The 21,877-nt window shown below is 33.8% G+C and overlaps 1 protein-coding gene and 1 pseudogene across 2 annotated transcripts in view; one reads left to right on the top strand and one right to left on the bottom strand.

The window, feature by feature from the left end:
* LOC145267101 (E3 ubiquitin-protein transferase MAEA-like) overlaps positions 1 to 21,877 on the top strand; it is a 981,197-nt gene that overhangs the window by 487,061 nt on the left and 472,259 nt on the right. The window lies entirely within an intron of this gene.
* Positions 285 to 418, bottom strand: LOC145267263 (U2 spliceosomal RNA; annotated as a pseudogene).

Raw genomic sequence — 21,877 nt, 5'->3', positions numbered from 1 at the left:
ATTTAGTACAAGGTTGATAGCCATTAGTTGCGTGCTCTCATGTAATGAATGAATGCGTGAATGTAGGGTTGATATGAAATTCTTAAAGAGAACTAAAATGATTGAAAAATGGGCTGAAATGACTTAAATAAATAAAAAGTAAATGACTTAGAATGACTTTAATGAACTTAAGAATGAATTGAATGACCTTAAGAATGACTTGAATGCTTCAAAAATAATTGGAATCCTTCAAAAACAACTTGAATGATCTGGAGAATGACTTTGAGACTGACTGGTTGTAAAGTGGGGGATCATTTTACATTAAATTAATACAGAAAAGTGATCTCCCACTTTATATCACAAAGTTACAAACATAAGTACAGCATGTAGTAAGAACAGATACTACACTTTGATCTTGGCCAAAAGGCCAAGAAAATGGTATTTATTTGCTCCCCCACCGAGCAAATTAGGCACAAGGCCGATTTTTAATGTGAGGAGTGAAGGGGAAATGGGGACCAGCTCCCCGGGGAGTAGGGGAGCTGGATAGTGACAATTGGTATGAAGGGTTTCCCTTACATTAACGAAGGTCTTATATGTGGGGTCGCCTCCACATATGGTCTTTGCTTGCAATATCTGCCGGAGCAGATACTATACTTTGATCTTTATATATAATTCATTTCGTGAAAATGAAAATTACAATCAAAATAATTCAATGTAAAATTAAAAGCAAAATTCAAATTTAGGCACAAGGCCCTTTAAGATCTGGGTGGGGGAGTGTTGCAGGGTCTTTGTTACTAAAGTGAAAATTGAGTCTTTGGCGACTTTACTCTTGACTGGCAACATTTACCACAATACCTCATTCACTCTGTGGACTCTAAACTAACTAATGAAAACCCCAGCGTTTTTGCAAAAAAGAATATATTTACAATTACTTTGTGAGTGTGTGTAAATGTTTTTTTTTTTGTAATTAAAATGTGTGTGTGTGTGTGAAGAAAAAAGTTCAATTCATTGGCAAATAAAAATTTCTTGAATTTTGGAAGAAAAACAGTTTTGTTGGAGTGGGGAATCTAGAAAAATATGCAAAAGGCCAAGAAAAGCTTAAAAAGTTAAGAACAGCATCTATTAACAACAGACCTTTGATCTTAACCAAAAAGGCCAAGCACAAAAGTGTTACGGACAGACCGACCGACGGACCGACTTATAGAGTCGCTTGCACGCGACTAAAAATAAAATATACGATAATAGCAATGCTTTCAAATATATAATTTGGTAAGAAAAAGGTAGTTTTTTTGTTTTTTCTTTGCTGTGTTTTATAGCAAATCAACTTTTCTTACTTATCTATTGCTGAGTCAGTTTTAATTTGAGAGATGTTATTTATTTATTTTTTTGTAGATACAAGTGTGTCAGAAGTTTATGCATTTATGTTTATATGGAAAGTGTAAATGAAAAAGAAGTCTTTGCTTGTGTAAAGGACGCGTGCGTATGTAAGAGTTGTGAATTAGATATTAGGTCTGCATCGTGTGAAAGTTAAATTATTTATGACCATGTCCAAAGTGATAGACTTATGTTAATGTTTTATACAAACAGTTAGTGTACGACTTGAAAAAGACAGACTAATATTTTTAAGTAAGTTTTATTGAAATTTATTAGGTAAATAGGTTTTATTATGCAAATTTGAAATATACGGCAATAATTATTTTACTATTTTGGGTACAACAAATTAAGGCATGACAAATGGCACTTGCTGCTGTTTTTTTTTTTTTTTTAAATCTTCGTAAAAAAGTAAACAATCTTTTTTTTTTTTTTTTTTTTAGTGCTTATGCATTTTTGCCACCGTGCTGAAATAATAACGTTATTATTTTGAAAGCCATTGAGGAGGGAAGAGTGTTTTGTAACAATTCTGGGTACTTCTGCATGACAGTGACATGAGGCGAATGTGTGTATTTTAGTTTCAAGAACCGCCGACAGATGTCACTTGTCAGCCAAAGAACAGGCGTCGATAACTCTTCCTTTTTTTAAAAGTGTGTGCAAACTAAAATTGTTTTTATATTTTTTTTATACAATCTCCCGTACAAAAAAAAAAAAATGATTCTTAAACCTCTATAAATGTTTCATATTTTTAAAATTATATTTTGATACATTGACAAACAAAAATTATATGTTAATATATGTTTATACAATCTTACTGTAAAGATAAAACTATCTTTGTGTAAAAAAAAAATAAAACAAAAACAAATTATTCTTAAACTTCTATAAACGTTTCATGTTTTTTAAAAATTCTATTTTGCTACATTGACAAACAAAAATAATATTTTGATACATTAAATCACTCATTGAAAAGAAATTATTAATAGATTAAAATTATATTTTGACACATTTTTTATTCAATAAATATTTCAATTTTCATATATTTTTGTGTTATTATAAACACTTATTTATATTTGAGGTTCACATAATGGCCGCTAGATGTCCTTTCTTTTTCGAAAAACAGGGGTCAATAACTCGTCTCTGTTGCTAATATGTCACTGTCATACAGAAGTACCCTATTCATTGCTTCCACCTAACAATTTAAAAAAAATAGATATTATGAAGCTTGAATTTACTCTGAAAAAACTTTTAAAATAGCGCGGTAGCAAAAGTGCACAAGCATCATTTCTTGTTTGTTTGTTTTTAGACTTGTGTGGAATATTAAAAAGCAGATACGAGTGAAACATAAAACGAAAAAAAAAAAAAATTGTTCCCTGAAATTAAAATGAAAAAAAAAAGTTTATCTTTTTAATTGTAAATGTTTTGTTGTTTTTTATACAAAGTGTTTGCTTTGTTTGTTGTTTGTTTTTTTTTTCTTTTCTTTTTTTTTTTGTATTTAAGTAGTAAATGTTTACCAAAAGAAACTGACAATGACAAATAAATATATAAACAAATTATTTATTTCTCCCAAATCTTTCAGCTATCAGTCTGGAAAAAAAACAACTTATTTAAAAAAAAAAAAAAAAAAAAAAAAAATGCATGCCAGTTCGTCTAAATAAAAAGCAGTTGCTTTATGTTCTTGACACTAAATATCCCAGGTTACTTGAATGCATACTAAAATATATAAACAAATTATTTATTTCTCCTAAATCTCTCATTCATCAATCCTGAATATATATATATATATATATATATATATATATATATATATATATTTAGTGGAGATGGTAATTAATAAAAACTAAAGAAAGTGCTCAATACTGTTGTAGAGCAAATATGCGTTTTATTTTTTTGTTACCATATCTTTCTGTTAAGTTACATTATTGTTTCGGCTACACGGCCGTTTTTTTTTTGGCCGTCTGTAGCATCTTCAGACTTTTACAGAAATGTTCGCTTCCACTCTTTCATTCCAAAATAGCGAACATTTCTATAAAAGTCTGAGGACGCTACAGACGGCAAAAAAAAAAAACGGCCGTGTAGCCGAAACAATAATGTAATTTAACAGGAAGATACGATAACAAAAAATAAAACGTGTATATATATATATATATATATATATATATATATATATAGTAGTAGTAGTAGTTATAAAAATATATATGGCAATTAAGCTACGTGGAATATTATGTGTAGCTTAATTGCCATATATATTTTTATAACTTACTACCTTGCTCTACCTATGTATTGAGCACTGTTGAAGTAAATGCTTAAAGTTTACACATAAAATTATACTTTCGTATATTAATTTATGTGATTAAATGAAGTAGTCATATATATGTACATGGTCTTCAAATAAAGGAAGGATTGGACCTAGTAATTCACTCTCGTTCGTCTGTTCATTTTTTTGCACTTTTCTCAATAAGCATGCCTTGGATCTTTTTAAAATTTTGCACAAACATTAGTCATGGTGAAAATAAATTTTTACCAGAACGGATTTTCCAGGATAACTCTAATTAGGGGACATTATAGAGTTACAATTGCCCCAAAATAGTTCACTCATGCCTGGCTTGTTTCCTACAAAGATTTTTAATGTAAATAAAATAAACATGCTAGTTTTTCTAAATTAAAATTAATACTAGAGAAATAATTAAAAAAAAAAAAAAAAGAAAAAAAAAGAGAAACTGCATACCAGTTCGTCATAATAAAAAGCAGTTGCTTCCTGTTGTTCTTGACATAAGAATCACAGGTTGCTCGAATGACGTGCCTAATTATCACACAAATAAAAAATTAGCAGGAGTTATTTGCCGTGCCTTGTCGTGCCATACATAAATCGTAAACCCCAGACAATAGCAATATTCTCCATTGTTTTGAAGACATCACCTGGTAAGAATAAGAGTTGTGTTTGGCGAGGGAGTTCCTTTATTGCAGAACTGACTGAACCAAGCAACAACTTTGAACCAGTACAACGATGGAACGATCACGGCCTATGCAATGAACACACACATGCATGTTCATAGCAATATTTTAAAATGTCTTGAAGATAACATCTCACCTGATAAAAATAAGACAGCACTATTATTATGATATGAAATAAAAACAATATTCTCAAGTGTTCTAAATGCAATGTTACCTAGAAAACATTGGAAGGACAAGTGTTGAAGTAGTTATAGTTTTATACAATTGAAATAAAGTGGACTAGCAATATTCTCAAATGTCTTGAAGAATAAAACAGTACTTGCTAATATTAAGTAGCGTTTTTGAATTTTTGAGACGATCTGCAAGTTTGAATTCATGCAATGTTTATTTATCATGGCTGCATATGTTGCGAAATCATATTCGTGATTCTTCTGCAAATTCAGACATGACCAAAGCTTATGGAATAAAGAGAATTTTTGGCTAAATAGTTTTGTAAGAAGTTCCGCCGTTTTGGTGAAAGGTAAGTTCGACATTTTCTGTGGTAAAATAAAATACACAAACTTGTTATGCTCGGCTGTCTCTAGTTTCCGTCCTGACCATTGTTTACAGTCAATAATAAAAAAAAAAAAATCTGCATACCAACGAAAATAAACTTAAAATGATTTACCTTCTTCAGATCTGTAGCAGAAATTGTCAATTACATTTATATTGAATCTTGTGAAAATGCGGTAGTATTATCAGTGGACGTATTATTTTTTATAATTTGTGTAAGCAGCGCTTTCATGTGCTGTTGATTTTCATAGTGCTGTGCCTTTAGCCTCATTAGTTGTTCTTGTATTTTATCCAAGCGCTTCTGGTGTTCAAATAAATGTTGTTCGCTGACACAGTTATTTAATGACGTGAGAGAAAAAAGCAAGAATAATTCGTATTTCTCTTTCTTTTATATTTATGGGTGCACTTAGATGTGACAGTGCCAAGCAAAGAGAAGAGAAAAAAAAATATGAAAATATTCTTACTTTCCATGAGTTTGCAATTCAAACTTTTATGTTCACTCACTTATTTGGTTTCCACGAGTTCCTCTCTTTCTCCTTTCATTAGTGCTTTCTGAACACTTACTTGATTTAATTCAGCTTTCTGCTGCGAGTTCTTTTGAATACTGGAGGGATTTTAAATTTGAGTGATATCTGTGAGTTCGAAATTCGATGTCACCACTGTCGTAGCCCTGTTAAAGGGTTTACAAAGAAAGACAGAATGGCAAAATAAAGTAAAAGTAAATAAAGTATTACACAATAGGTGGATTGTTCGTGGTAGCCTAAGAACGACCTAGGTTGGTCCACTGGATATCGACTAACACTAAGGGAGGCGACACTCAAAAAATACAATTGCAAATCACTTAGAACTGCTATCCAAGTCATGACTGATGGAACAAGAGCATGCTACGCTCATGGATTAAATAAAGGATTCCGTTCAAAATTTGACAAGATACACCTGAAATTTAAAGGTTACATCAACCGAAAAGTTTTGAAAATAAGACTTGAGATGAGATTCCAAATAACATGAATAATTTGAGGTATGGGCAGAAGCATTAGTTATCTCCGAGGGGATGAGGTCCCGTATATGACCTAAACTATCTCTGATGGTGAGGCCCCAACTTGTGGACTTTGGGGAGTGTGGAGCCACCCTTTAATTGCCATTGCTCCCAGGTCCAGTGACCCAGAGTGGTAGTACCTGTTAGGGTCCCAACTATGGGTCAAATAGAAATCAACTTGAAAAAAAAAAAAAAGCAAATATATACTATTAAAACTTTTTCTTCAAAATCACTGGATTCTGCATTAAATAACCTGAAAAGGGTTGATATGCCATAAAACAAAAACAACCAGACAACCAACCGAGGGGATGGGGATTGAATGCCATTGATGACATATTTGCCTATTGCCTTTTTCTTTTGACTTTTTATCCCCCTCTTGTAGATGGTCATTGTGGGAGGATTAGATGAGATGATTCCCTCTTTGGAAGAATGGTTTCTCTTGCCTTCTCTTTTTTGTCATCTCTTCTCTCTCCCAATAGATCATTGTCACTTGCTTACCTCCCCTTTCAGTATCACTTTCCTATCCTCCCCTTCCCCCTCTTCCTCTCCTCGTATACTTTTACTATCTGACCATGTTGAAGGTCAGAAGCCATTTTCAATCTAACTTGTTTTTTTTTTTTCATTCCCCCCTCCCTCGATTTGACTTTTGCATTTGTTGTAAGTAACCTTACTTAGGAAACAAAAGGAGCGTATCTTTTAATCAACATTTTATGATTTATATTAATAAAATGAGACATGCATTAAAAACAAAAAAACAAAACAAAATAAAATTTACAGAAATTTTTTTTATTGCGTTCTGGTTAGCGTATAATCTCATCGTTTACCTAAAAGGGCAAGTTTTTCAGAAATTATAGGTTTCATCAAGAAGAATGGATTTTTAGTACCTTTAACCCCATGGGTTGAGCTTCAAGTCGTTTTGTGAAACAAAGTATTGATGGACAAGTAAATAAATGTATAGTCTTTATCTATCTATCTATCTATCTATCTATCTATCTATCTATCTATCTATATATATATATATATATATATATATATATATATATATATATATATATATATATACAACCGATTTCCTACTCAAAGAAATTGTATGTAAGCTATATTGGACGCATTTGCTTACCCATTTAAACTAGATGTATCTTAGTTCTTCTGTCAACTCCCACCACCACCACCGTCGTCATAGCCGATTGCTGATTCTTTAACTCCGTTTCGGTCTTAAGGCACGTGCAGGTCATCACTCAAAACACAAAAAACTTATTTTGACACGCTCATTTATCTATTTCCATTCTCTTTTCCTTTTCTTTTCTTCTTTCTCCTCCCCCTCTCTTGCCTTGTCTAATCTTCATAAATTTACAAATTTCTAATTTAATGTTTTTTTATTGCTTCCCCCTCTCTTTTCTTTTTCCCCTTTTACCTTCTCCCTTTCCCCTCTCTTACTTCCATTCTCTTGGTTTTTAATATCCATATGTAATCACAAAAACCATATCTTTCCTTTTTTATTTTTACTTGAATCATCTGACGATATGCATGAATAATTTTTATCCTGTCTATTGAAACAATTTGTTAAGAATTAAGTTAATATACTTAAGGTTGTTATAATTAAAAACATCTTTGGCTCTACTAACGTATTGAGCATTTTTTATCCTTGTTTTTTCGCCACATATATCTCTTAATATATAGTTACTGATAATTAGCTGACCAAAACATGCTTATGAATGTGTAGCGACATATTAATGCTTATGTAAAAACAAATAAAAAGTATATGTTGCCCTACTTAGGTATTGAGCACTCTTTTAATAACCTCCTTAGAACTTTATTGGTTACTTTGCCTCTGGAAAATATTAACTTGGGATTATATATATATATATATATATATATATATATATAATATAAAGCTGAATGTCTGTGCGTGTGTCTGGCACGAATAGGCTCCTATATGGTTAACTATTTTAAAAAACTGATTACATATAATGATAGAAGATGTATCGAGATACAGGAATGGGTATGTTTGATCTGGCAGAACGGTGGTTCAGTAAAATTGTGGCGTCTGCGTTCACGCCTTGTCCACAAAGTATGGAAATAAAAAATTTTTAAATTAAAAAAAAAAAACTTTTCAAGTGTCTTTGATATAGATGTATATAATAATACTTTGATAAGTATGTTGTTGTAACTTAAATAGGGATGGTATAATAAAATTGTGGGGTCTGTGTTTGCTCGTGGCCTCCATAGAATAGAAATAAGCACAAACTTTAAAGACTTTTCATATCTATCTGCGTAAGTATACTTTGATAATTATGTTTCAGTTTGAAGAAATATGGTATATTAAAATTATGGGGTGTTCGTTCGCGCCTGACCTCCATACAAAGTTCAACAAGGTTTTTTAATATAGATCCACAGAATATTGTGATAAGTGTTTCAGTGTGAACAGGTATGGTATAATAAATTATGGGGTTTATCTATTTTATTTTTACTTTCATCATATTTTGCTTTGGTTTTGATACCCCCAAATTCGAAGCTATCTCTTTACAACCCTTCCTTTTCATAACCTATCATACTTTCATAAATCAGAGTCAATTTTTCTGTAGGCTGTTTTTGAATCCTGTCAACGACGGGTAATTTTGCTAGTATATATATATATATATAGAGAGAGAGAGAGAGGTGACCTTGTCTGTATGCAGAATGGTTTCTACCAAACTACTGTCAAATTTTGGTCTTTAGCCGGAAAAATAGCTGAAAAGTGGATCAGAATTGAAAATAAATTGTAACTTGGAATTTGACTTCTACACATGAGGATATATACTTTTATGTCTTTAACGTTATTTTTTTAAATTTTGATATGCATATGGACATGGCTTCAAGGGTAACAAATAACGTTGGAGCACTAAATGGTTTGGTTTTGATTCTATCTGGTGGCACCACAGTTAGATTTTTTTTTTTAATTTAAGAAATCAGTACTCTATATTGGATACAATATAATAATCGATAGAGGATTGGCTTTATAATGATAAATACGAAATTTGTATGAATTAAAAAAATCTTTAAGTGTGTAGTAGACGAAACTGCAACAGTCATAAGCAGGAGCGAATTCTTGTGGCTGGAGATTTTGAACAAAGTTCCTTCCTGATTTATCCAATTAGAAGCCAGCTCTGTCACGTGACAAAGTTTATAAAAGGTTAAACCGGCAACACACACACACTCTCTCTCTTTCTTGCTAGATCTTGGATTAACAACAATTCCATGTGGAACAGACCTGTCCATCACCAACTTCTCTCAACAGAATTCACCCGACCTTTGGGCTCAGGGTTTTTTATTTATTTATTTGTTTTGTTTTCTTATTTTCACCCCAAACAAGGCACATTGCCACTTTGGTGTAGGGGACTACTATCAGGGGCTATAGTTACTGGGGTACTATGTAGGGAGTTGGGCAGCAAGATGTCGGTTCACGTTACACTTGAACTTCTACATGTCAGTACAGTTGGGGAAGCAGGGACCTGGAATGGAATTCCAAAGTCTAGAGGTTCTGGAGAAGAAACTGGTGGAGTAGAAACTTCTTTTACATCTAGGGATCTCTACTGTGTGGGGGTGGGATTTAGCTGCCTGTCGGTTTTGTCGAGGGTGTTTACGTCGCAATTCGTCAGAGCATTCACCAGTAAAATACTTGTAGAACAGGCAGAGGAATGCAACATTTCATCGATGGGACAGAGGCTGTTCGACTAAAACATGAATACAAACAAGCCAACATGGCTTTCTTCACGCACGGACTACAGTACTGTCTCTAATCATTTGTGACGAACGTTTCCACTACTACTTTTATCGCAAACATACATGAACTCTGTCTCTTTAAACAGGCCTGTCTTGTTTTTAACATATGTCTTCACACAGAAACTCTTTCCACGACTATACTAACCTAATAACGAAGATAATCAATAAGACCGTTTTTAAATGTTAGAATGAGACTTCTTGTCTTTTTATTCTACAAACTCTTTTCAAACAACAACGAAAAGGATTATTTCAGTGGCAGAAAGTTGGACGGTGTCTTAAGTGTAGAAAATGGAGAGTCGAAAGATTTCGGGTTGTTGAAGGTTGGCAGGCAGTTATCTTCGGTGAAGATTGTCAATGAAGCGTCCAGTGGATGAGGACGAGAGAGAGAGAGGATCTTTCCTCGTTACTTTCAGAGATGTTTGCTGACCGACCATGATTTCCAAAGATGAAATCAATACGCCCTGCAAGCTGATTAGTGTGACACAGGCATCAATGGGATACACATACACAAATTTTCTTTCTCATCCTACAGTACTGTATCTAATCATCCGTTTCCACTACTACTTTAGGCATAAACATACATAAACTTTTTTTTTTACATGAGGTCACCACTTATTAAGGTCCAGAAGCCACTCGAGGATAAGGGTTATTGAGTGTCAATGGGATAATATCACAGTAATCGTTTGTAGTGGAAATTTGGTAAATCGGATTACTTAAGGGGGGGGGTCATCAAGAATTTGTTTACGTTGGACTTGAAGACAACCGAATTGTAGTCAGATGGAAAACAGGTAAAGAGAAGAGAGTTCCACAAGTGTGCAGTTCTAAGAAAGAAGCTTTATTCATGGAATCTACATTTTGGTTTAGGCATAGATAAAGAGTGGAGGAAATTATTGATAGTGTTTACAGCCACCAAACGAGTGTTTTTCTCCTCTCTTTCAATAGGCCTATCTAATCATCAACGTCTCTACACAGAAACTCTTTCCATGACTAACCCGTTTCCTTATTCTTGCTAACAAAGATAACAAATAAAGCTGTTTTTTTTGGTTTTTTTGTTAGAATGAGATTTCTTTTCTTCATTACTACACATTTTTTTTTTGTTTTTTGTCGTCGTCATTTTGTGATTTTTTTAAAAATTTGTGATATTTTTGTGACTTTTGAATATCCTGTGAGTCTTTGTGACTTCAATGCGGTACATGCACGAACTCTCTTTCTTATCCTATAGTATTATCTCCAATCTTTTGGTGATGTACATTTCTACTTTTAACTTCAAGGAGACAAATTACCCATCATAACTACAGATCATAACTTTAGACACCAACATACGTGAACTCATTTTCTCTTTCAACAGGCCTATCTAATCTTTAATCTACGGGAACACTTCTCATGACTAACCGTTTCCTTACTCTTATTAATGAAGATAACCAATAAAGTTCTTTTTGGTCCTCCACCCCCCCCCCCGACAAAAGGATGGTGGACCTGTAAATTCACCCTTGTCCATTCATTCGTTCGTCTGTCCGTACTTTTCGCAATAACTACGCCTTGGAATTTTTTGAAATTTTGCACAAACATTAAACATGATATGAGTAAAAAAGTAACAAATTTTCCGGGGAAACACTGACCCCACCCCCACCCCCGGGCTACCTTTTAGATTAAAATGACTAAAATTGACACTTTTGTGCTTATTAAAAAAAATTTATGTCTTGGATTTTTATAAAACTTTCGTAAAAGTTGTAACTAACTGATTTCTATATAATTTTGTTTTCTATACTTCGCGATAACTCTTGGGTGTGCGCCAGGGGCTCTGTAAGAGCTAATAGAAACACTCCATTTTTTGGGGCTATTTTACGATATTTGTCCAAAATTTTCTGTGTGTGTCTATTTAGCAGTTTTGCATGGTGCTGATCTCAAATTTAAATATTTTAAGGCCTTGGCGACTTTTGGGGCTAAATGGGGGGGGGAGCGGTCAAATGATGGACTTAGTCATTTCTTTTGTTGCATGGTGCAAAACTCAAATTTACATATGTTATGGCCTAAAACTGCACCGTTTGTTGATTTTCACCAGGATTTGACGTCCCCTGGGGACTTTTGGGGATAAATTGGGGGTGCAAATGCTGAGCTTAGTTTTTTTTTTTATGCTTTATTCACTGTGCACTCAAGGTGGGGACCATGCATGCTTTACTTGTTAAATGTTCCAGACTTTATATTTTACATATTGATGACCCCCGACGTGATACGAACATGCAACTTTCTCATTGGACAATCCAGGAAGGAAGTGTATTCAAATTCTCCAGCTGTGAGAATTTGCTCCTGCTTAAGTTTGTTGCAATTTTATCTGCTACAAGCGTATTTTATAACCGGACAATGCTGGGCATACTGCTAGTATATACAGTTTGACCCACTTAAAGGTAGCCCAGAAAAATGTAGTAGAAAGGAGGAACCTTCTTTTATTGTTCAAATTAAAGTTATAAAAGATGTTGGATGTGCTCCCCGTTGACATCTATGCATTTCTGGGTACGTTTAATTTTACAATGTTTGGCAGATACTGCCTGTAGATCTTTTCTGGTGATTCTCCTGATAGCGTTGGTAATGTTCTCCTTTAGTTGGTCTACATTGCGAGGATTATATGCATAAACTTTTTGTTTTAAAGTCCCCCAAAGATAAAAATCACATGATAACAAGTCCAGGAAATGTAGTGGCCATAACCCTTTGCTTATTGTTCTCTCTTCTGTAAACATGTCATGAACTCGTGTCAGTGAGATGTGTGGCATGTAACGCCATCTTGTTGGAAAAAGAATTGCATTTTGTCTTGTGGTGTCAGTTGGACCTTAAGAGAAAGATTAGAGAGAGCGGGCTATTTTCGAGTGGGCCACCCTGTGTGTGTGTGTGTGTGTGTGTGTGTGTGTGTGTGTGTGTGTGTGTGTGTGTGTGGGTGGGTGTGTATATTTTGGGAGGAGTACAAAATTTAATTATTGCAATTATGAAAAAAGACTTATATTTGTAATGTTCATGATTAAACTTTAAAAAAGTAATGCAAAAACGTCAGCTGACCGGTTTCGCCCTCACTCATGTTCATGTTCAGAGATTTTTTTCTCCCCTTTAATAAAAATCCCTCGATATAGCTCTTGATGAGTGAGGGCGAAACCAGTTGGCTAACTTTTTTTTGTTTGTTTATTACGCTTTAACTTTGCATCACGATTATTAAAAATATAAGTTTTTATTTTTATCGATAATAAATATATATATAATTTCAGACTTTTAGATCAACATAGTACCTTGGATTTTAAGCTGGGAGTGTTAATACTGGATTTTCTTGAGTTTTAATTATAAACTACTAATTTTTTCTTTAGTTTTTTTTTTACTTCACCTCAAAAACAAACAAAAAAAAAAACGGCACATTTGTCACTGTAAATTTGGAGCCATTTCCATAGAGGCCTCACTAGCCTTCTTCAGCCATATTATGCTTTTATCATTAAATAATTGGGTTTGCTTTCTGCCTGATGATGCTAGGAATTAAATCTGTGAGTGCCTTTTCTTTAGACCTATTTTCTGTGACATTTCCTAAGTTCATTGAGTGCATATTTGGGTATGCACTTGTTCATTTCCGTGAAGCCTCGGACACCTTCCATCTTCAGCTTGAAATTCATCAACCCTTAAGTCATGAAAACAAAAACTCATATCTTTCCCAACCGCATTACTCCTCAATATCTCCAACCTACCTCACTCCTCTCGAATTGAGCTTACCTGAATAGGGATGTAGGTTTTACTAAGCTTACCACTGATACATAACTGCGAACAAGCAACCTCCCTCCTTTTTCTGAATTCTAACCGTCTTTTTGGGTGCAGCAATGATGACCTCCCTTGGTTTCTGATTAGCTTGTGGCAGCCATCTTAGAAACGTTTCGTTTTTTTTGTTTTTGTTTTTTTTTCCGCCACTCCTCTGGACGTGGCGGCTATTCTTGGATTCTTCTTACTCTTTTTTTTTCTTTTCTTTTCCCTCGGACTCCATCATTGTGCCTCTGCCTCTTGGCTATGCACTCTGCGCACACATGCGGACTTCCTGGGTTATTATCATTACAATGCGCTGCGAGAGAATTGTGTTCTGATTGTTTTGCAAGCTCTCTCTGCACTTTTCACCAAGGTCAGGCTTTGTAATGGCAAGGATCCTCGAATAGACCAGCATGGGAGATCACAGTAGCAAACTTTTTATACATTCACACACGTAAATATATATTCAACCCTCCTCCCATGTATATATATATATATATATATATAGTTTAAAGAAGCTTTGAATAAAAAAATGCAAAAATAAAAATAAAAAATGCAGTTTAAATTCCCGGAAGGAAAAAATATTTTAACTTTAACCTATCGCAGACTTAGCACCTACATAATCCGACTTCAAAAATGTTTATACCGACAAAACAGAACTCATTTATATAAGGAAAAAAAAAGCATTTACTAAAACTTGCATAAGCTGATTTCGCAAAAGTCTTCAATTTTAAAACAGAATTTAACTACATGAGGATGGAAAGAGAAAACCTTAACCAAAATTTTGTAATTAGAAAACGGGGGTCATCAACTGCTTACCATGTAGCTGTTTTGGAGATTTAAAAACAGGACAGCTGTTTAATACATGGTTCTCCAGTGGATAATACGACTTCCCCAATAAAAAAAAAAAATGTAAAATAATACTGTTACTATTTCTAATATATGAAAAAAAATAGATGAATTAAATAGCATAATCGAAAAAGAAAAACTATTAATAAGTAAGTAAATATATATTCAACCCTCCTCCCATATATATATATATATATATATATATATATATATATATATATATATATATATAATTGACATATTTTTTTTGTCTATTAATTCTTTTTGATCCTTTCCAACGTTCAAATAACGGTTTTCACTTTTGGCAGGAACTGGCTGATGTAATCGCCATATTTGTTGTAAGCCTGAGCACTTTCCGATTGTTCTGGATTCATCCTTAGGGATAGATTAATCCAACTGGTTCTAACAATTTATATACATATATATATATATATTTTTTTTTGTTAATCAATGAAATAAAAATATACACGTCATTAAAATAAAAAAATTATATAAATTGTTCAAAACTAGTTAGATTAATCTATCTTTGACGATGAATCCAGAAGAACTGGAAAATACTCTGACTTAGAACAAATATGGTGATTACATCAGCCAGTTCCTGCCAGAAGTGAAGACTGGAAAAGATCAAACACAGAATTTATAGACAAAAAAAACGTGTATTTTATTTAACCCATTACCTGCCAACGTCCCATTAATATGACGCTCAAAAGTATCTACATTTACGTCTAAAATTTACCTTAATTTGGCTGCTAATGGGTTAATGAAAAATACTGCATATATATATATATATATATATATATATATATATATATATATACATTTGTGAGCAAAAAAAAATAAAAAATGGGCCAAACAAATTTAACACATTTTATTGCACTAAAAGCTATATTGAACAAAAACAATTGAACAAGGAAACTTAAATGAAACTAATAACACAGAACAAGACATTTACTTTAATAAATGCTTAGGATGGAATCGCATTCCCTTTTGATTTCTTTAAAAGATTAATCCTTTTAGACATGCTCTCAACCAAAGTGGAATACTGTGAAGAGGAGATTCTATTCCATTCACTTTGCACAGCTTTCCACAGTTTGTCATTGTTTGAAAAAGTTCTTCCAGCCAATGCACGAGATATTATGGATCAAATATTCTCAATTTGGTTTAAATCAGGGCTTTGACTGGCCAAAACATCAAATCAATTGAATTATCAGAAAATTATGTTTTGTGATTTTAGCAGTGTGTGCAGGGGCATTATCATTTTGAAAAATAATATTCCGGGATATTCCCAGCTTCTGTATACTTGGTAACAGTCCTGTTTCCAATATTCGAATGCATTCCTTTGCGTTGATTGACTTCTCACATCTAATAAGTTCCCCAAGATGCGGTCTTACCATATTTAGGATTAATTTTTCGATTTTTTATTATATGCTATAATAACAATGATCTGCAAAATAGAAATTTTCAGTTAAAATTAACAAAAATTCTTGGAAAAATATTGAAAAATCGATTTCTTCCTTGTTTTGGATCTTGGCCCATTTTTTTTTTTTTTTTTTTTTTGCTTATATATATGAACTTTTTATATATATATATATATATATATATATATATATATATATATATATATATATATATATATATATATTTCAAGGTTATGAGGGTTTTTTAAGCATAAAAACGATATATTTAAGCGGTCCTCCGCTCTTGGTCACAAAAAAAAAGTATTGAAATAAAAATGAAACTGGAAATTCTATGTCTTTTGCTTTCATTTCCCTCATAACCTTGAAATCACTATTCTCGAAGCATACGTGGACTTTTCACACACACACACACACACACACACACACACACACACACATATATTTAAGCACGTCTGATTGAACACAACAGAGTTATTCTTTTTTTCTGATTTTTCTGGATATCTTTTCAATTCGCTAAGCCGTCTTTTTTATTTCAGCTGGCATGTTGTATATAATGGCGCCCAAAAGTTGTTCAGCCATATTCTTCTTAAGCACTTTTTATTGGTGCATCCGATTCTCATCAGGAGTGATTGTTGTTATCGTTTTCTTTTTCTTTGAGGCTAGGTATATTTATAGTCTTTTTTGGGGTGGGTGCAGAATAGTTAAGGGCAAATTATTCTTATTTTTACTTTTTTTTTTTTTTTTGGCTGATCAACAACTTTTAAGCGCCATTATATACAATATGCCATCTGAAATAAAAAAGACTGCTCAGCGAATGGAAGAGATATCCAGAAAAATCGGGGAAAAAGAATAATTCTGTCATGTTCAATCAGACGTGCTTGAATAATGACTTGCTGCCAAAATATACAAATGTGTATATACAGTAAGCTTTTAAAATATATATGGATATTAAGTTACACAGAATTTTCTGTGTTTCATTCGGCCGAGAATTCGTGAGGATATTGCATCAAATCTATGTAACTTTGTGTTTTTATATAACCCCACTACCACGGGAATATATAAAAACATGGAGTAACATCAATTCCATGCAATAACCTGACACACGAAAAAGCTTTTTTAAAACTTAAGCGTGACACAGACGAAAATGCTTTTTCTGATTTAAGCATAGCAAACTAACGAAAATGCTATTTAAAACTCAAGTCTTACCCAGACCGGCAGACATTGCCTCTTACGAGATATGAAGACGTTTGTAACACAGAGTAGAGAAAACCACAAGAAACTAAAATGGCTGCCAATAGACGAGAGAGAAAAAAAAGTCCAATCGAAATACAAACCAGAAAAATGGAAGAATGAATTCCGGCTTGAATCGATTAAAAGAGAAAGAATAACAAAAAGAGGGGAATCTCTTTAGATTTGGAATCAGAACTGCATCTCTTGCCGATTTTCTTTTTCTCCATCTTGTTTTTCAGGATCGCTTTCCAGCAAGGCAGCCATTATTGGAGTTCATGTTTCTTTTAACGTGAAAACATTTGTAAAGGTCAAATACGGAATTAAAATTCAGATAGTGTGTTTATATATAAAGCAAAGTTGTTCGTATGTGTGTCGTGTTATGCTTAAATGTTGGTAAACTGATTTCATATGACCTTATTATTTTGGAATTAGCTTAAAGGCTACGGATACCATAATACTTTGTTTGCTGCACCTTATAGATAAGGTGCAGCAAACTATCTATGATAAGGTGCAGCAAACAAAGTATTATGGTATCTTCATTGATTGAGATTGTCGGACTGACTTCCTCATCTTGGTTGTTATTGTCACAACGTTTCGGCCGTTTTGCCCTCCGGCCTTCGTCAGGTGAACCGTTTGTTAGGAGTCTCGAACCCAACCCTTTATTATTATTACGGGGGTACCATGTTCGGACTCCAGCTAGGCTTAGGTTGTTATGTCCGAGCATGTGAGCTGTTTCTTTAAGTTTTCTCACTTTCCAGTGGGTCTCTCTGTTTATTATTTTTACTTCATCCCACTAACAACCTACTGAGCAAACCAAGCATAGAGCTGAATGCAATTTGGACACCTCTGATAGAGAGAGAAAACCTTGAATAACAACGTAGGTTTAACATTAACAAAAACCAACTAAGAATTGTCCTAGTGACATATGGCCGAGTGGTCCTAGACGTTGTATCAAAGTTTACAGTTACCCAAAGGTGCTGAGTTCAATCCTGAACGAAGGCAGTGAAAAAGTAACATTGAAAACAGAGAATCAGCAACTATGTCCCAAAGCCAAGCTGGAGTCCGAACACGGTACCCCCGTAATAATAATAAAGGGTTGGGTTTGAGACTCCTAACAAACGGTTCACCTGACGAAGGCCGGAGGGCAAAACGGCCGAAACGTTGTGACAATAACAACCAAGATGAGGAAGTCAGTCCGACAATCTCAATCAATGAAAACACCTCATCTCAAAAATACAGACAATTACTATTATGGTATCTGTTCAGTGCACAGTATGTGATTATTAGGGATTAGTATTTAAGCTCAACATTTTTCTCGGAAACTACTGAGTTGATCTGTCTGAAATTTTGTATGGACTTTTATTATAAGCTGCAGTGAATGTATCATGGTATTCGTTTGATGCACAGTTAGGGATTAATATGGATTAGTAACCACAATACCACATTTACTCTAGAAGTTTTGCAGAAAGCAGTCACCAGGCAATCACTTTGCCCGTTTTTAATGGGCTAAAATGCCTAGTAATGTATGTATAGTCATCCACATAGAGTACTGTTTCGTTGTATCACAACTCATCAGTGCACCAGCATCATCAGGCTAGCAATTTCAATTGATGTCAGATGTGGATCAGAGCGTTGATGATGTAAAGATAGGAGCTTGGTTTTAGATGCATTAAAAGTAACCGGCCACCTCCTCCCCCATTGTACCGTGCGCTCAAGATCAGAGGAGAGAGAATCTGAAAGAACTTTGTCATTTACGGCCTTTGATGTGTTGCCATAGATGGTCGTGTCATCAGCATAGATGTCAACGAATGATTTAAGTATGTGTTTTGGGAGATCATTGATGTATATCAGAAAGAAAGTTGGGCCTAGGATGGACGCCTGAGGGACTCCAGCATTAATATTGATGGCCTCTGATTTCTGCCCATCAACTACTACTCTTATGAGCCTATCGGAGAGAAATGATTTTATGATCGAGAAAACATTTCCAGTTATACCGTAGCTGGAAATTTTGTGAAGTAGGCCCTTATGCCATACCTTATCAAAGGCCTTTGATATGTCAAGAGCAATTGCCCTAGAGAGGAAGCTTTTGTCAAGAGACTCGCTAATCCTATGCGATATAATAGTTAGCACATCTGCTGTAGATCTGGCAGAACGGAAACCATATTGTATGTCACTAAGAAGGTAATTTCTGCTGAGGTGGTTGACTACTTCTCTATTTAATATGGATTCTAGCAGCTTACTCATGACACATAGGAGACTTATTGGTCTGTGCTGAGAGGGAGAGGACTTATCACCTGAGTTCTTAAATACAGGGCATACTGATGAGGTTTTCCAGGGTGTTGGGAAGCACTTCTCCTTAAGGCAATGCTTAAAAAGTTTTCTAAGTATGGGGGCAAGTTCTAGTTGAAGCTTTTTCAGCACAATGATTGGAATGTCGTCAGGGCCAGTTGCTTTACTGGAATCAAGGTTCTTGATTAGCTTGGCGACATCATGCACAAATATTTGTATGCTGCAGAGCATGTTGTCCGTTATAGGAGGAAATACGGGAAGTTGATGGCCTTCATCGCATAGGGGAGAATTAGCTGCAAAGTTCTTGGCAAATAGTTTGGCCTTGTCTGATGCTGACGAGATGACCTCAGCTCCATTGATGATGGTTGGGATAGAACGCATGCTTCTGTTCAGGATCCTGTTTGCTATTTGCCAAAACTGGTGGGAACCAAGCCGCTATCCAGCTACTTTGGATTTAACGGACTGAGCATATAGCTCTCTCGCATTTTTTATTACTCTTTTGCAGTGGTTGCTGGCAGTCCTGAAGGCAGCTTTAGTCTCAGTGCATCTATTACGTTGGTTGTTATGGAAAAAATGATTTCTGTGCGCGATGGCTGCAGTACATTCTGGGGAGAACCATAGCTGGCTGTTAGGTTTTTGTTGGAATTTTTGGATGGTATGAATCGGTCTATGCCTACAATTAACCATTCGGTCAAATTTGATACTATGGAGGACACATCTTTTTTAAACATGGAATGCAGTGGTAGATCGGATATAAGTGTACAGAAGCTATCCCACTCAGATATGTCTGTGAGCCCAAATGAGAGAAAAACTCGAGTCTTGGACTTGGTTTGTGGGCTGCGACATTGTTTGGCTGTGGAAATAATTATATACATTTTATGCCTTTCATCCTTGTGAGAATTCGTCAGGCTATTGCAATGAAATCAATGTTGCTTTGTATATTTTTATATATTCTCGTGGTACTGGATTTGCTAGTCAGCCAGTCAAATTCTTTGTTATTCACACACCCATTTATTATAGCCAATAGATGTACGTTTATCAGGCAATGGTTAACGTTACTTTTAATTCACCTGTTTCTTTGTTCTTTTTAGTGGGTATCAGGTTTCTGTATTCTTTTTGTTGGGAAGTGACCTGTATAGCTTAAGTGACATATATTTTCAAAACTTATTACGTAGATCTACTTAAGTATCGAGCATTGTTGAAGTTTATACTGAAAATAGATGATTAAAATTTTATGTAGAGACATAAAATTATATAAATTCCGGATTAATATTTTCCAGAAATGAAATAATCAATGAAGTTTTGACAAGGTTTATACAAGAGTGCTCAATAGTCTTCCCCTGTTTTCACGTTTTCTTCACATATATTAAAGGCCTTTATCATTTTTTTTATTGTGATGACACATGATCTGACCTCCTGATAAATTTTAGTTTTTTGCGATTTTGAATAATTTTCATTAAGGACTAAACTTTTGTATAAGCAGGCTGACCAAAACATGCTTATGAATGAGTAATGACATATCAATGCTTATGTAAAACAAATAAGAGTATATATATATATATATATATATATATATATATAATATATATATATATATAATTTGTATTTTGTGTACAGAAAGTTGTTGGATGAGACAAGTCATTGGTACCGTCGGTTTCAAGCCCGATAGTTAGGACCGTTTAAGATATCCATATTAAGCTCTCTTCAGCCAATACTTATCTGGTATTGGCTGAAGAGAGCTTGATATGGATATCTTAAACGGTCCTAATCATTGGGCTTGAAACCGACGGTACAAATGACTTGTCTCATCTAACAACTTTCTGTACACAAAATACAATATATATATAACTTAAAGAGTTAAAAGAATTCAAATAGGAGGAGACTTATCGGGACAATACAAAGCTCAACAAATTTAAATGGAGCTTGCATAGGAGACAATAGGAGTGGAAAATTAACTTTTAAAAACTATATATTTATATAAATAGAATGATTCATTTATTTAATAAGGGTATACATACAATTATTGAGGGTAAAGGGAACTCTTTATACCATGGTATTTCAAAGCCTAATGTTTCTCATCAGAAGAGTAGAGAAGATGCTAGGTAACATAATAGGGATGTGACGTCTAGCGATTGTTTTATTAGGAACGAAATAAATAAATGAATTATTGATGTTGTTTTTTGGGGGAACTATAGTGAACTCTGAGATATTATATTGAACTATATATATATATATATATATATATATATATATATATATATATATATATATGAGAGAGAGAGAGAGAGAGAGAGAGATTTGTCCATATAGGTATTTGCACACAAATTTGTAATATATAGGCTGCATGCATGCATGTATGTGTGTGTGGTTATATATACATTTATTTATTTATTTAGTTAGTTTCGTATATGCCAACATGTGTAATAGATTATAATTATTGATGTTATTTTCATAAATGTGGCTACATTAATTATAATTAATAAATTTACTAATTATTAAATATATTTTGGCAGAATATACATAAATTAACAGAACTTGTTAGTACGAATAGATGGGTTGAGTGACTTTATTTCTAAATTCAAAATGGCGTAATGGAAACATATTATAAGGTATTTACGACTTCTCTTCCAATTTTCGGATATTTATCATGTCAAAACGCGTTTATTTCCTATTG

The sequence above is a fragment of the Euprymna scolopes genome, chromosome 42 (assembly GCF_053919585.1).
Source record: "Euprymna scolopes isolate OS-2025 chromosome 42, ASM5391958v1, whole genome shotgun sequence".
Lineage (NCBI taxonomy): Eukaryota > Metazoa > Mollusca > Cephalopoda > Sepiida > Sepiolidae > Euprymna > Euprymna scolopes.
Note: the sequence above shows the minus strand (reverse complement) of the source record. Positions and strands in the feature narration are given on the sequence as shown.